The sequence below is a fragment of the Bos javanicus genome, chromosome 1, assembly GCF_032452875.1.
Source record: "Bos javanicus breed banteng chromosome 1, ARS-OSU_banteng_1.0, whole genome shotgun sequence".
NCBI lineage: Eukaryota > Metazoa > Chordata > Mammalia > Artiodactyla > Bovidae > Bos > Bos javanicus.
In genome coordinates this window covers 115,445,564-115,461,265 of record NC_083868.1, presented here as the reverse complement: position 1 = coordinate 115,461,265, position 15,702 = coordinate 115,445,564, and the positions used below count along the sequence as shown (strand labels likewise).

General features: G+C 40.2%; 1 protein-coding gene across 37 annotated transcripts in view; it reads left to right on the top strand.

The window, feature by feature from the left end:
* The window catches only part of MBNL1 (muscleblind like splicing regulator 1), a 221,859-nt gene that overhangs the window by 16,372 nt on the left and 189,785 nt on the right, over window positions 1–15,702 (top strand). For 23 of the 37 annotated variants that reach the window (XR_009736657.1, XM_061418480.1, XM_061418431.1 and 20 more), the window contains exon 1: window positions 11,709–11,798. The exons of 7 other annotated variants lie outside the window; for them this stretch is intronic. The gene's annotated coding sequence lies outside the window, so the exon portion shown is untranslated. Of the gene's footprint in view, window positions 1–11,707; window positions 11,799–12,371; window positions 12,463–15,702 lie in introns of those variants that run through there. 7 more of the 37 variants (XM_061418440.1, XM_061418528.1, XM_061418330.1 and 4 more) reach the window with 3 other exon arrangements.

Sequence of the window (15,702 nt, the reverse complement as noted above, 5' to 3'; positions counted from 1 at the left end):
ATATGTATTCTAGAACATATATATCAGTTCAGTTCAGTTCAGTCGCTCAGTCGTGTCTGACTCTTTGAGACCCCATGAATCGCAGCATGCCAGGCCTCCCTGTCCGTTACCAACTCCCGGAGTTCACTCAAACTCATGTCCATCGAGTCAGTGATACCATCCAGCCATCTCGTCCTCTGTCATCCCCTTCTCCTCCTGCCCCCCATCCCTCCCAGCATCAGGGTCTTTTCCAATGAGTCAGCTCTTCACTTGAGGTGGCCAAAGGATTGGAATTTCAGCTTTAGCATCAGTCCTTCCAAAGAAATCCCAGGACTGATCTCCTTTAGGATGCACTGGTTGGGTCTCCTTGCACTCCAATAGACTCTCAAGAGTCTTCTCCAACACCACAGTTCAAAAGCATCAATTCTTCGGCGCTCAGCTTTCTTCACAGTCCAACTCTCACATCCATACATGACCACTGGAAAAACTTTAGCCTTGACTACATGGATCTTTGTTGGCAAAGTAATGTCTCTGCTTTGAATATGCTATCTAGGTTGGTCATAACTTTACTTCTAAGGAGTAAGTATCTTTTAATTTCATGGCTGCAACATATATATATATATATATATATATATATATATATATATCAGATCAGTCGCTCAGTCATGTCCGACTCTTTGCGACCCCATGAATCGCAGCACACGAGGCCTTCCTGTCCATCACCAACTCCCAGAGTTCACTGAGACTCACGTCCATCGAGTCAGTGATGCCATCCAGCCATCTCATCCTCTGTCGTCCCCTTCTCCTCCTGCCCCCAATCCCTTCCAGCATCAGGGTCTTTTCCAATGAATGAACTCTTTGCATGAGGTGGCCAAAGTACTGGAGTTTCAGCTTTAGCATCATTCCTTCCAAAGAAATCCCAGGGCTGATCTTCAGAATGGACTAGTTGGATCTCCTTGCAATCCAAGGGACTCTCTCTCTCTATATATATATGTTATATATATATATATTATATATATATATGTTATACATGTATTATATATATGTTATATATATGTTTTATATGTTATATATATGTTATATATATATATATGTTATATATATATGTATATATATATGTATATATGTTTTCTGTAATCTGATATAAATAAATCCCAAAGTGGATCAGGATACTCTGAAGCTTTGATACTATTCTCAATGGTGCTCATGATCACAATTTCTTAGAAAGAAACAGGGTATAGAATTCTAAGCAAACAGCAACCTAAGCATTACATAACATGTAGGATTATCCTCTGTGTGGGCTTGGTTGTTTCTCTAGCTAGTTTTTAAGCCCAAACTTTACTGATGCTTACCTGGTATAAAGTGTAGCCTGTTTTGATTGCCCAAGAAGCACCTCATCCAACCAGGTACAGAAGAAAAGTGCCGCATCACCTTACTTCCTCACAACTAGTCTGACTCCTGCATTTCTACATGTGTATGGGCACCTGTTTACACAAAAACCTAACTGGACTTGAGACAGAGTTTCCTGCAGATAACATTGCTTCTCTTGTGCCAACTAAACTTGCCAATGGAAGGAGACAGAGCAGGTCCATGCATTGCCAGTGATTCTGAGTAATTTCATCGCATAAACTCTAGCTCTGCAGTAGGAAAACCTGACTGCACAGAGGAATCATCTGAGGAACTTATAAGAAAATACCAATGCCATGCCTAGAAATCCTGATTTAATTGCCGCCCAGAAATAGATGGTTGTACTCTACGGATCCAAAATGTGGCTAAAGAGTCACTGCCCTGGTTTCGGTCTCCTTCTTTCTAGGATGGGCTCATAAATACCGTCTCACATGTCTCTCTTGAGGGTTCAAAGAGATAGTGTGGGTAACAGGAGTTCCCTAACATCTCTGAATGCACCAGTTTCCCTTCTTCCTTTATTTCAGGAAGGTAAATAGACAGGGAAGGACTAGGGGGTGGGGAGTCTGGGAAAGTGAGGAGGAGGGATCTTTTCCATAGAGCCCTCCAGTTCTGCCAATTAGCAGTTCATTAGGGTTAACAAGCTATCCTTTTGTCAAAGCAAACACTTTTGAAGGATTAAGCCTCATTCTCACCTTAGTGTGAATGACTTTAATCAGATAATCTCCTATCACCTAGTTGGGAATTTGTTGTTAAAGGTCTGGGGGAAGCTTGAAGAGAGTTGCTGGGCAGCTGGGTGTTCCCTCAGGGCAGGGTGAGGAAGTCTGGCTGTCTGGAGCCCCAGGGTCTGGGAACTAGACTTGACATTTTGTTGTCTTTACATAATGGCAGCACGAAAAATAAGAAAAACAAACTTCTCATCACTGTTGCTATAGTGTAACGATTTGTTAAAAGTGGTTGTAGCATCAAGTTGTTTGTCCGTCTAATGGCCTTTCAAAACTTTCTGTGTCTTTCTTTCTGCCATCAAACATTTAACACATATATGCCAGGTAATCTTACCATTTGAAAATACTTGGGAGTCTATGAGGTGCGAGGCTTTGCCCAGCTCTACCCTCCTTGCCATCTGCTTAGCACATGGGTTTAATTGAATTATTTTACTTGCTACACTCTTTTCCAAATGTGTCAGTTCAGTTCAGTTGCTCAGTCATGTCTGATTCTTTGCGACCCCATGAATTGCAGCATGCCAGGCCTCCCTGTCCATCACCAACTCCCAGAGTTCACTCAAACTCAAGTCCATCGAGTCGGTGATGCCATCCAGCCATCTCATCCTCTGTCGTCCCCTTCTCCTCCTGCCCCCAATCCCTCCCAGCATCAGAGTCTTTTCCAATGAGTCAACTCTTCACATGGGGCCAAAGTACTGGAGTTTCTGCTTTAACATCAGTCCTTCCAAAGAACACCCAGGGCTGATCACCTTAAAATGGACTGGTTGGATCTCCTTGCAGTCCAAGGGACTCTCAAGAGTCTTCTCCAACACCACAGTTCAAAAGCATCAATTCTTGGGCGCTCAGCCTTCTTCAAAGTCCAACTCTCACATCCATACATGACCCCTGGAAAAACCATAGCCTTGACTAGATGGACCTTTGTTGACAAAGTAATGTCTCTGCTTTTTAATATGCTATCTAGGTTGGTCATTACTTTCCTTCCAAGGAGTAAGCGTCTTTTAATTTCATGGCTGCAGTCACCATCTTCAGTGATTTTGGAGCCCCAAAAATAAAGTCTGACACTGTTTCCGCTGTTTCCCCATCTATTTCCCATGAAGTGATGGGACCAGATGCCATGATCTTCATTTTCTGAATGTTGAGCTTTAAGCCAACTTTTTCACTGTCCACTTTCACTTTCATCAAGAGGCTTTTGAGTTCCTCTTCACTTTCTGCCATAAGGGTGGTGTCATCTGCATATCTGAGGATATTGATATTTCTCCGGGCAATCTTGATTCCAGCTTGTGCTTCTTCCAGCCCAGCGTTTCTCATGATGTACTCTGCATAGAAGTTAAATAAGCAGGGTGACAGTATACAGCCTTGACGTACTCCTTTTCCTATTTGGAATCAGTCTGTTGTTCCATGTCCAGTTCTAACTGTTGCTTCCTGACCTGCATAGAGCTTTCTCACGAGGTACGTCAGGTGGTTTGGTATGCCCATCTCTTGAATTTTCCCCATTTATTGTGATCCACACAGTCAAAGGCTTTGGCATAGTCAATAAGGCAGAAATAGATGTTTTTCTGGTACTCTCTTGCTTTTTCCATGATCCAGCATATGTTGGCAATTTGGTCTCTGATTCCTCTGCCTTTTCTAAATCCAGCTTAAACATCTGGAAGTTCATGGTTCACATATTGCTGAAGCCTGGCTTGGAGAATTTTGAGCATTACTCTACTAGCATGTGAGATGAGTGCAATTGTGTAGTAGTTTGTGCATTCTTTGGCATTGACTTTCTTTTGGATTGGAATGAAAACTGACCTTTTCCAGTCCTATGGCCACTGCTGAGTTTTCCAGATTTGCTGGCATATTGAGTGCAGCACTTTCACAGCATCATCTTTCAGGATTTGAAAGAGCTCAACTGGAATGCCATCACCTCCACTAGCTTTATTTGTAGTGATGCTTTCTAAGGCCCACTTGATTTCACATTTCAGGATGTCTGGCTGTAGGTGAGTGATCACACTATCGTGATTATCTTGGTTGTGAAGATCTTTTTTGTACAGTTCTTCTGTGTATTCTCACCACCTCTTAATATCTTCTGATTCTGTTAGGTCCATACCATTTCTGTTCTTTATCGAGCCCATCTTTGCATGAAATGTTCCCTTGGTATCTCTAATTTTCTTGAAGAGATCTCTAGTCTTTCCCATTCTGTTGTTTTCCTCTATTTCTTTGCATTGATCATTGAGGAAGGCTTTCTTATCTCTCCTTGCTATTCTTTGGAACTCTGCATTCAGATGCTTATATCTTTCCTTTTCTCCTTTGCTTTTCGCTTTTCTTCTTTTCACAGCTATTTCCAAATGTGTAGGGGTTTTTTTTTTTTTCCCCTTTATGTCTTCCCCCATACTAGACTAGATTGTGAGCACCATGAAGAAGTCTTCATAATTTCTGTATTTGCATTGCAAGTGTAAGTCTCAGTGTGTGGTGCTCAATAAATATTTTTAAACAAATCAAGAAGCAGCAGGGAGCATCCTGATGTCTACCTTAAGACATTAGAATTAATTTATGACTGTACTGCTTAGTTCCCACACTACTGGACAAGGCAATGAGGGAAGAAGAGAAAAAAGATGTGTATACAAAACCCCCACCATTTTCATGTGACAAAAGTTCTTATTCAGAAGTCTCTTTAGGACATTGCTTAAGACATGGTTTGAAAGTAATTTCTGGAAACAGAAAAGAAAGAAAGAATAACAGATGCAGAAAAGATCCAGAAAGAGAAAACCCATTTAAAGGAGTGAGAAGAGAGAAGGATGTGGAATATCATAATAACCAAAAGAAAGGAACTTCAAAAATAAATGAGTAGATAGATATAGTGGGCATTTAGGAAAAGAAAAATCAGTCTGGCTATTGATGTTTAATTTTTTTTTTTTTTTTGCATTTAGGAACAAATAATGCAATGGCCACATTTTCTCCAGATGCTTTTATTCTACATAGAACAGAATTAAAATGTAGAAATATTTAGATTACAGTCCATGAGATAAGTACAGTATAACATTTGCACTGTTAGATCTAGTAGATACTATTTTAAAATGATTACAAGAGAATTCTATGCTTACCCACAGTACATCATTTTATGAGATGGTAGAAAGTATTTCATAATACTACACTAATTATATATAAGTATATGCTTATATAATAAGTATATATTAAATACTATAACATAATATAGGTAATGTGTCCATTTTGACATTCTGGCTACCAGTTTCATACTTATTTTTATAACTTTTTTATTTATTAAAAGATTATTATTATATATTTTCTTTTCCCTAATGACAGTCTGTATTAGGAGACATGTATATATCCCAAACAGAGTGTATAGAAGTACAATATGCCTTAGACACATGACTTCAGGATCTGGGATGTAGGCTCAGAAATGCTGTACTATGGGGCAGGAGGCTTGACCCCCTGGTAACTATGAGGTTTTGGTCAAGGGTCAGTTCTCCAGTCTTTGTTACCTCATATGATTACTGAGGATTATAATGAATATGAATGACATGGGAGATATTATTTGTTTTATAAAGTTATATTATGAGGTAAAGTGGGAAAAAAGGAGAGCACAAAATTGCATTTGTAACACAATGTCAACTGTTTTAAAACATGTGTTGAGGAAAACTTGGAAATAAATAAACTGTAATAGTATCAGTAACAGTATCTGGGAACTAGAATCACTGCTGATTTTATAATGTTCTATCTTTAGTAATTTGGAGTTTTCTATCCTGTGTTTACGGGAGTAAATCCACCCCCTCTCTCTCTCTCTCACACACACACACACACATTTCACTTCCCTCAAGGCCTGGAGGTGGCCATCTTATGGTTTCTATTCAGCTGTGCAGTGGAAGATTCTAATGTTTACTGCATCTCACTGCTATGGACCCTCAAATCACTTTCTCTCAGGTCTTCAGCCATTTGCTGTCATTGCCGTTCTGGCCACCGCCCACTCTTTTGACTTGCTTTCATTCTCAGCAGTGGTATATTTCCTGCATTCTGTTTTGAGATTAGACTATCAGCCTTCTGCACATAGCAGTCAAGTGTAATCTAGCCATCTTCATGAAAAGCAAATTCCAATCCTGTACCAGTTATACCCACACTCCCACCTCTAACATAATCAAACATGTCAATGGTTCCTGCTGGCCAAAATGATCAGTATTGTGGCTATGTATCATGAGTGTGACTAATCGTATTAAGATTCATCAGTTCTCTCACTGGACTCTAAGCTCTTTGAAGTTAGGCATCCCATTAGTTTTTTTTAAGATTTTTTTTTTTTTAATGCGGACCATTTTAAAAGTCTTTATTGAATTTGTTACAATATTACTTCTGTTTTATGCTTTGGCTTTTTGGCCATAAGGCATATGGAAGCTTAGTTCCCTGACCAGGGACTGAACCCACATCCCCTGCGTTGGAAGGTGAAGTCTTAGCCACTGGACCACCAGGGAACTCCCACCCATTAGTTTTTATGGGTCATTGGATTTCCAGCCCTAATATACGCTGAAGATTCAAGGTGCTAGGCCTGCAGTTGCCACTGCTTTGAATGATTTTTTTCCCAGATAGTTTTCACTGTCTTGAGAACTATGCCTACTTCTCACCGTCTCAACCCTTGACCACTTGTCCTGTTTAACACACAGCCTCCCCTCCTTATCCCCTCAGCCTGCTATCTTTCACTTCGTGTACTTACCTACATCTGAAATTGCCTCAAAGGTTTATTTGTTCCTTTATTTTTTGTTTGCTGCCTATCTCCTTCTAGCAGACTGTAAACTCCTTGAAGGAAGTGATTGGGCTGTGTTGTTCATTTCTGTAAACCGCAATACCTGGAACAGGACTTAACACAGAGGATGCTCCATGAACATTTGAACGGTGGCATTGTGTGAAAATGTTTTCTGTTACGGAAAGAAGGGAGGAAGAATGGAAAAATGGAAAGGAAAAAAGGAAAAGAGAAACAAGGAAGAAATAGGGACGGAAAGAAGTATACTCCTCAAAATCTAGTGTGGCCCCTCTTCACATTAAACTTGGGAGCAGTTATGCCTGTATGAGAGCTCAGTTGAGCTCAGAGCCTCATATATGAGGCAAGTATACGTTACCTCAGTGTCTTTAAGAAAAAATGATGAAAATAAATGGCCTGAGTCAGAAGACATTGATGCTAGTTCTTCTCTGACATTGTTCCAACTTACTTATACAATGCTCTCTGGTTTAATTAGGGAGAAGGACTAGATAAGTCTCCAATGTTCCATTCTCGACTATAATTCTGTGGTTCTAAACCTTTAATTCTGAAATGTATTTGCTTTCTAATTCTTTTTTCCCTATGCCAAAATAATTATAATGAAGATTTAGATTCAAGTTTTAGGTAAAATAGTCTAACTGAAAAATGCACATTTGGTTCATGCCTACCCAGGGATGCCAAAAAAAATGCATAATAAAATTAATATTTTAACTCAGTTTTAATATTTATGTACATTGTAAGACAAGTACATTGAATTTATATAATGTTTTTACATTTATGTGATTTGTATATTAAGTGGTATATATATGTAATATGTCCTATTACATAACATACTATACATACACATAATATATAATAGAATATATATTTTTAATATTTAAATACTAGGTATGATTTTTAAAACTTACTTATATGTGCAATATATAAAAATCCTAAACTAAATTTAGGTAACTAAATTCATATAACTCTATCAAATATTAATATATTTATTCAGATACCTAAACAGGTTAGAATCCAGGCTACAGAAAAATGCTTCAACCCTCTTCCCTGCTGTAAAACTGAATGGAGATACATTTAATGCATATACTTAAAATGGATTCACCATATGGGAGTGTTTCCAATTCTTCATTGCCTTCCAGCAGCTTCTCTTAACCATCTATATTTAAACATGGGTTAAAAATCACGGTGCCCGAATTTGAATCTTAGTTTTGACACTATCTTCCAATGGATTATTTTTACTTCAGAATAATACAAACAGCATTCCTAGATCTGTGATTCAAGACCTTTTCATAATTCGAGTTTAAAGAGCGTAACTTCTAAGGGTATTTTCATTTAGATGATGAGTTGAGGGGGACGATGCAGAAAAAGGAAATAATATTTAGACGGCTATGAGAGCTTACTTTATATAAATGTGGTGTGTATGACAAGAAACATACAATTTGTACACACACATTTACACAGTGCTGTAAAGATTCCCACTTGAATGAAAAAGATCAATGCTACTGTTTCCTTTATCTATTTTATTGGTAAACCAGGTAGTTAATGTTATCTCTAAAAACCATATTCCTTAACTGTATTTCTACGGGGATTCATTGGTATAATTAAAACTTGAATGGTCTAAAATATTTCAGAAACCTGCAGTGAATATTCTTTCCTTTATCTTAACATGTAGTTTTATTTCATCTAAAATTGTTCTCTATAATTTCCCTCTCCACCCACAAATGACATTCTTTTTATACTTATAGATGCACTCACTCTTGAGCCTATGGACTATAACTACACTTCATAGATGTAAGAGAAACCATAATGCTATCCTAGCACTGAGGGAATATGATTGGTATTCTAAATGGGGAACTATTTACTTTTTATTACTATAATGATTTTTTAATAATTTTCACAATTTGAAATGTGGTTAGCATGCTACTGGTAGTGAAAGCTGGCCATATGATTTAATATTTTTAACATAGTATCTGGTGTTTGCTACACTGCTTCGAAATGTTAAATGTCATTATTCATGTTATGATATTATCAATGACAATAAATTAAGCTAGACCAGTGATAATGAAGTTTTATATCACAATTTATTTGGACTCACTTTGGAGTCCTGGGTTGAAAACTGCTTTGTATGAGTTTTCTTAGCCACCCCTTTTTCCTTTACTAGTGTGAATAACATTTTTTCCCTCTTCTTTGTCATTTACTAGGATGTTTATTCTACTGTTCCTAACACTTAAGGGTCTTTCTTGTATTTCTTTGTATTCTGTGCAGTGGAGCAGAAAATTTGTCTCAGTTTCAATTTCTCTTTTGTTCCCAGAACTTCCCCCTCCTCCAGTGTTGAAGTGGAAAAATAGTTTCCCCTCTGGCACCATACACAGGTTCAAAGTCTTGTTTTTCATCATGTTGCTCCAAACAGCAAATTTTCTAGCCCACATGAAAAAAGAACACCAAAGCTCTGACTTGGAAGTCTGCAAGGGTCTGAGAACAATTGAAAAGAAGTTCCTACAACTGGGATTAGCCCTTGGCGGTTCACTGGTCATTCTGAGGAGAGGCGTGTGGAAGCCGACAAGGCCTCCAACCTGCTAGCACATGCACAGGTGGCCCAGCTCTGAAGTCAGTCTCTGTTGTCATGGAGAATGGAGGCAAAATTAAAAAGCAAGTAGCAAACAATCCAGTAGGTTAAGCCAGGGACTTGGGAGTCTCCCAAGGCTCCTCCCTTCCTCATTCCCTGCATGAGTCATTTTTCCAGTCTGTCCACACCCATTCACCCTTCTTCCATCAGCCTCCACCCCACACTCCCATTCACTCTCCAAGCTGCTGCCACAGGATCCCTCTGAAATACAAGTCCAAATTCAACCTATCTCTTTGCTGATTAAACTCATCTAGATTATTACAGTTTTCAGAGTAAAGCTGAGACTCCTTGGGTGAATACAGACCTACTTTTAGTTCACTTTGCTGCCACTCTCCTACAAGTATCCAGCTCACTTCTAACCCCAAGACTAGCAGTTCCATTGTATTTGCCAGGCTCTTTTCCCACAGAACCTGGATTCACCTCTCCATTCATCTTGATAATTTCTATACCCCCCTTTAAGGCACCTGTTAAAACAACCCCTCCAGGAAGCCTTCTTGACTCTACTTGAAAGCACCTTGGTCTTGCCTCCCATCATTTTAGCATTTATCCTTCAGCCAGAATTAATTAATTTGTCTTTTCCCCAGTCTCTTCCCTAGTAGAGGTATTCTTGAGGGGAGGGACTCTATGTTGTTATCCATTCTTGAATCTCTGGCATAGCAGGCTATTGATGTAGTTGTTGAAATGAATGCTGAATTAGAAGAAAGGAAGTCCTCATTGCTTGGGGTAGCTCCTAATTGGCAGATAGAGAATGCCCATCCCTGTCCTTTGAGAAAGTGTCGGTTTCCTTTTAAATTTGCTTCCACTGGGTGTGCACTTGGGTACTTTTTCATGATTAATACTGAGAAGCGGCACCATCTAATTAATTAAATTATTTGTTCTGGAAGGGAGCAGTACACAATATTAACTCAGTGTTTTGTGGATGTAGCCAAGGGTAGAGAACTCAAGTCATTATTAATACCTCTAGAAGTAGTTTTGTACTTCGGCACCTTTCACGATGCTTTTCCTTCTCCTCCTTCAGCCGTCCCCACCATCTTTAAAACAACCTAACAAACTTGTAGAAACATCACACGATAGGTAGAGTTTGCTCCTAAACTGTATTCAAAACATAGAAAAAAGTTTAAAAATTATAATCACCGTTGAATAATTATTCCCTAAATCCTAAGTAAATTCTGCCCTCCAAATCTTTAAAACTTGATCACATCACAATAGTCCAGGATTCTTTCCGTTCAAAGTGAAGGCAAGTTAAATCTCATTAACACCCAGTGAATTATGATTTGGGGCTGTGTTTTCTTTTGTTCCAGCAATAATATGACTTATTTGCCTCGGACGATTCTAGTATTTCAGAAAATGAATATTGTATAAGGAAGGAGGAGTCTCTGCTTTCTATATATCATATAATGCAGAGTTGGGGTGAAAGGGGGTTTTACAGTCCAAATATTATTTACAAAGTAGATGGGAAGCTAGTATGTGAGTATTCGTGCTTGTGTGACAGTTTTACCGTAGAATTCCCAAACCGTGGACACCCTGTTCCTGGAGAAAGATACACACTGGCAGTCTTGCGGATGTTTTTCCCGTCTATGGGCCATCCAGGTTCGAAATCTGCGTGGTGCATTTTAAGGCGGCCAGCCCCACCAGCTCCTACTGTTTTATCCAGTTTTGGAGACTCACCTTCAGTCTAACCTTGCCGACGGCCTTACCAAGCCCCATCCACCCGCCGCTTTCAAATACGAACCTATCTGTCTGCCCAGCCAGTCTCAAGGATCAGAAAGTAGCAGGGGTGCGTCCCGTGGGCACTATAGCTCGGAGATTACAGTGTTGAACGTATAAGATGGAAGATACCACCGGGAGGCGGCGGGGATGCACCGCGCCAGCGCCGGCTCGGGTTTCCTTTTGCTTTCTGCGCCGATGGGCGAGTGGCAACCGCCACCCCCGGCGGACTCTTGTTAGATTGAGGGGTGGCGAGGTGGCGGGGGGCTGAGCCGCCGGGCGGCGGAAAGTTGAAGAGCATTTTTTTTTTTTTTTCTGTCGCCGCGTGCGTTCCGGGGCTCGCGGAGTCCGCCCAGGGCTTCCTGGTGGGGCTGGGCCGGCGGGGGAGGGGCCGCGCAGCAGCAGCGGAAACCAGACCTCGGCGATAAGAGGCTGCACAGCGACATGCAACAGTCTTTTCACTGCAGCTGAATGAGTTGTGGCGCTCACAATGCTCCCGTGACCGGGAACTGACAAGTTCAATTTTAAATCGCGGGCCTCTTGGAATCATGACTCCCACAATGCCTTGGGCACTCGCTCGGCAGTCTGGCTGCCTCTGAGGGGGAAAAAAATGTGAGAGGTAAGTTTCCATTTTCCCAGTTTGCTCGTGCTGCTCTGCTGCTCTGCATTGTTCGTACTCTTTCGGGACTGTACATGGCTGAAGGAGGAAGTGAAAGGAGGCTGGGGCCGGCTCACCGCGCTGGATGGTTTCCGATCACACACCATCTCGAGCTAGAGGGACAGCGGGAGGTTGCAGCTGCAGCCCAGCTCCGAGTAGCCCTTCCCCGGGCTCTGCGGACACTGTCAGCCCTGCCAGCTTCCCACTTGGCAGCCTAAAACAAAGAGAAAGAAAGAAAAGGGGGGGAGGGCGGTAAAAGAAACAGGTGCGTGGAAGTGTACTTACAACTTAACGGCCTTTGTCGGGGGAGGGGGGAGATGCGAGTCCATCAGCCGCGAGCCACGGTTTCTCCCTAGAGGTCCCGCATCCCTGTTCCCGAGGCTGCCATCCAGCCCGGTTTTCATCTGGGCCAAATATGTGCACGCAAAGGTTAATTCTCTGCCTGCTACCCATAAATTACGCATGACATGTTTAGCTGGCCTTCCTTATATGGAGAGTGCTGTATTTCAGTCCAGTTTGCCTTTTGCCAAGTTTTTAGGGCGGAAGACGCCCTGCATGAGAGGGCTCCTGTTTTTTTTTTTTTTTCCATCGTTTTGTAGTGCGTCACTCAAAAACTGTAAGAAAAGTAAGTATAGACGCTCTCTGGGTGGAGCCGCAGTTGGTTGATTCAGTTGCTTTCATGAAAGGTTGAAAAGAATGAAAAGTAGTTAGGACTTGGGTTCTGGGGTTTTTGTTTTGTTTTTTTCTTTTTTTAGACAAAAGCAGGATAAATATGTAGCGCGTCCCCTCCCTCCCCTTCTCTCTCTTTTTTAAACGGAGCCGGAATCTGTTATTGGTAGTAATGTGTCATGTGAGAATACTTCGATTCCGGAGCCTGTATGGCAAGCAGGTATATGGTGGAGTTTATGCTTGCTCGTCTCACAGTACTTTACAACTAGCGTGGTGGAGCTAGAAGAGTAATTGTGTTCTTTAGTCTCTCCCGGGCCGGGGGGAATATGCGGCTGCTAGGATTCTGTGGTGTATTTCCGAGGAGTGTGCTTCCCTAGGATTAAGATTGAGTAAGAAGCTGCCAGCAAGGTTATTGCCGCTGCCTTTTGTGTATCTACCAGCCCAGGGACAAGTCCAGAGCAAATGGATGGTAAACTCTGCTATACTCGGAGGAATTTCTTAAGCAAATTAATCCACCGAGAGAGAAGTCATAATTAATGCCTTTGAATTTGCAGGCCCTCCGCAATGTGCTTTGAAATTCTACACCCGTGGACGCGGTGTTCCTCCCTCCTGGGTTTGAACACAGTGTCTGTTTATACACGGAGGGTATTTAGTACATAACTATTCTATACCAGGCTAAGTGATCCACTCCCTGTTATCTCTTTGGGTTGCTGAGAGCGTTGGTGTTTCTCCCTGTCTTGCTGTTGAGATAAAAATATTATCACTGAGACAAGTTAAAATGAAAGTTCAAGGACTGTAAAACTCACCCTAGGAATACTTAGCTCAACACTTAGAATGGCTCTGATGCGGTGCTCTAGCCAGAGACACTGAATAAAGTTATTTTGTAGGCAGTGAAAGCACAATGTTGTCACTTGTATTTTCGCTTTCTTAAAGTTGGTGACAACTGCAGCTCAAAACTGTTTTTTTAGGAAGACTCCGGCATTCTGATCTTCATCAGTGTTGCACTGGGGTGAATTTTTTTTTTTTAATTACTTAGCGTGTTGTTAGGCCTTCTTTCAAAAGATAGAGGTAGCTTTTAGTTTTATTTAATGGGGGGTTTCCTCACAAAAGTGGCCGTTTGTGTTTTAAGGAACAAGTTGGGTCAGCACTAGAAAACCTGCTCATCCAACCGTCTATAATTACAGTGTCACTTAAGACAGAATAATCAGGTTTTATTATGACGAAGAGACTCAGAAAACCTCACATATGCCTGGTTTAATTTTTTTTTTTCTCATGGAACTAAGATAAAATTTGTGTGCAGATACACATCTAGTGTGATACTCTTATGCAGCCATGCCAACAGACTCCAAAGTGTTTTATGCTTTGAGATATTATTGCTTGTGTTTACATTTCCACATTTGGGGCAAACTTAGGCTCCAAGTTGAATTCATTAAATTTTGATTCCAACATTCTGTTCTTCCTCTGGGCACAGAATTCCTATGACATGAAACACTGGATTCTGTTCCAGAACAAGAACAGAGTATCCCAAAGTTTCTCCTGGGACGGGGGTGGGAAGGGAGTAAAATTGTATTTCTGACTGAAGATGAGTGTGTTATTTTGTTATAGAAAATTTCCGATCTTTTTTGTAAACAAAAAAAATTGCCCTTGTGTTTATCATTGTTGCCATACATTAGGCCTGTATTTGATGTATCTATTTATGGAAACAGAATAGCCTTCCTGCACCTTCTGGCTTTCTGCTTGGTGATGGGAAGATGCGGAGGTGAGAGACTGTCTCAGATCTTGCTTAGAAGAAGCTGAAAAGAATAGGTGATTGGAGTTTCTTGTACTCTGAGGCGTCAGAGTGGCCAGTAGATACAAAGGTCAGGGAAGCAGATGAAGGAAATGAAATATAGTCATTTAAATATTTGGCTCAATAGAAAATCCCAACAGCAATAGCAATAATAGAGGATATTACATAGGAAAAGTTTAAAACATGAACTTTTAGGCCACAAAGCTTCATGGTTTTGAAATCTGGAATGTGCTGTCCATATAGTAGCCACTGGCCACGTGTGACTATTGAGCCTTTGAAATGTGGTTATCTGGATTGAAGTTTGTTCTAACTGGATGTTGAACACTTTGTACAAAAGGAAAGGATGTAAAATACCTGGTAATATTTTTATAGTGATAATATATTACAGTGATAACATTTTGAATCTATTAGTTTCAGTAGAATATGTTGTTAGATTAATTTTATCTGTTTCTTTTCATTTTCTTTTTTTAAAAATATGGCCACTTGGGACCTCCCCGGTGGTCCAGGGGTTAGGACCCTGTACTCCACTGCAGGGCACTGGGGGTTTGATCCCTGGTCTGGAAATTAGGATCCCATGTGCTTTGCAGCGTGGTCCAAAAAAAAAAAAAAAAAGTAAAAAGAAAATATGGCTACTAGAAACTTACAATAACAGATGTGGCATGCATTGTATTTCTATTGGACAGAGCTATTCTAGAGTAAAGCAAGAAAGCGGTATTCTGGGAGAAAGCCTAATAGAATTTACTGGATAAAACGCAGTAAAAGGGGTTTTCATTTTCACAGGCTAAAGACGTTTATTATACATAGGAATACTTCATCTTTCTTACCCATTGTAACTAAAATTTGAGAAAACACACCACCTAACATCTATTTTTATTTCCTCAAAACTACTGTTTAGTTTAGAGATTTAATGGTGAGGTAGTAATAGCAGAGAAAAGGCTTATAATTAGGGGATGAGTCTTAACACCTCTCAAAGGCCAGAATAGAGTATGATTGCTAGTTAGGAACATTTTAGAGACTCTATAGTTATCATTGTCCCAAAGTTACCAAACACAAACGAGTCACTGAAATTTATTTTAAAATAGAATTTTCAGTAAATAGCAATTATCTTCAAATGTTTAATATATATTTTCCTTTGCTATGACTTTCCTTCCTTGGAAAATAAAAACACCTAATAAATCCAAACAACTCCTGACTGTATGTTAATCAAAGATTAATACATTCACAAGAAGGAAAGACTTTCACCTGTAGGGAAGTGGGCATTGTTTTGAATACTAGGAAAGGTAAGAATACAATTCTTTGGTAATGTTTTGGGCTTTGAAGAATTCCTATACACGGAGACATTGTCTTTATAATTTGAACACATTCTTGAGAAAGCATCTGACTGGTAAACAAAGCACAATGGCATAG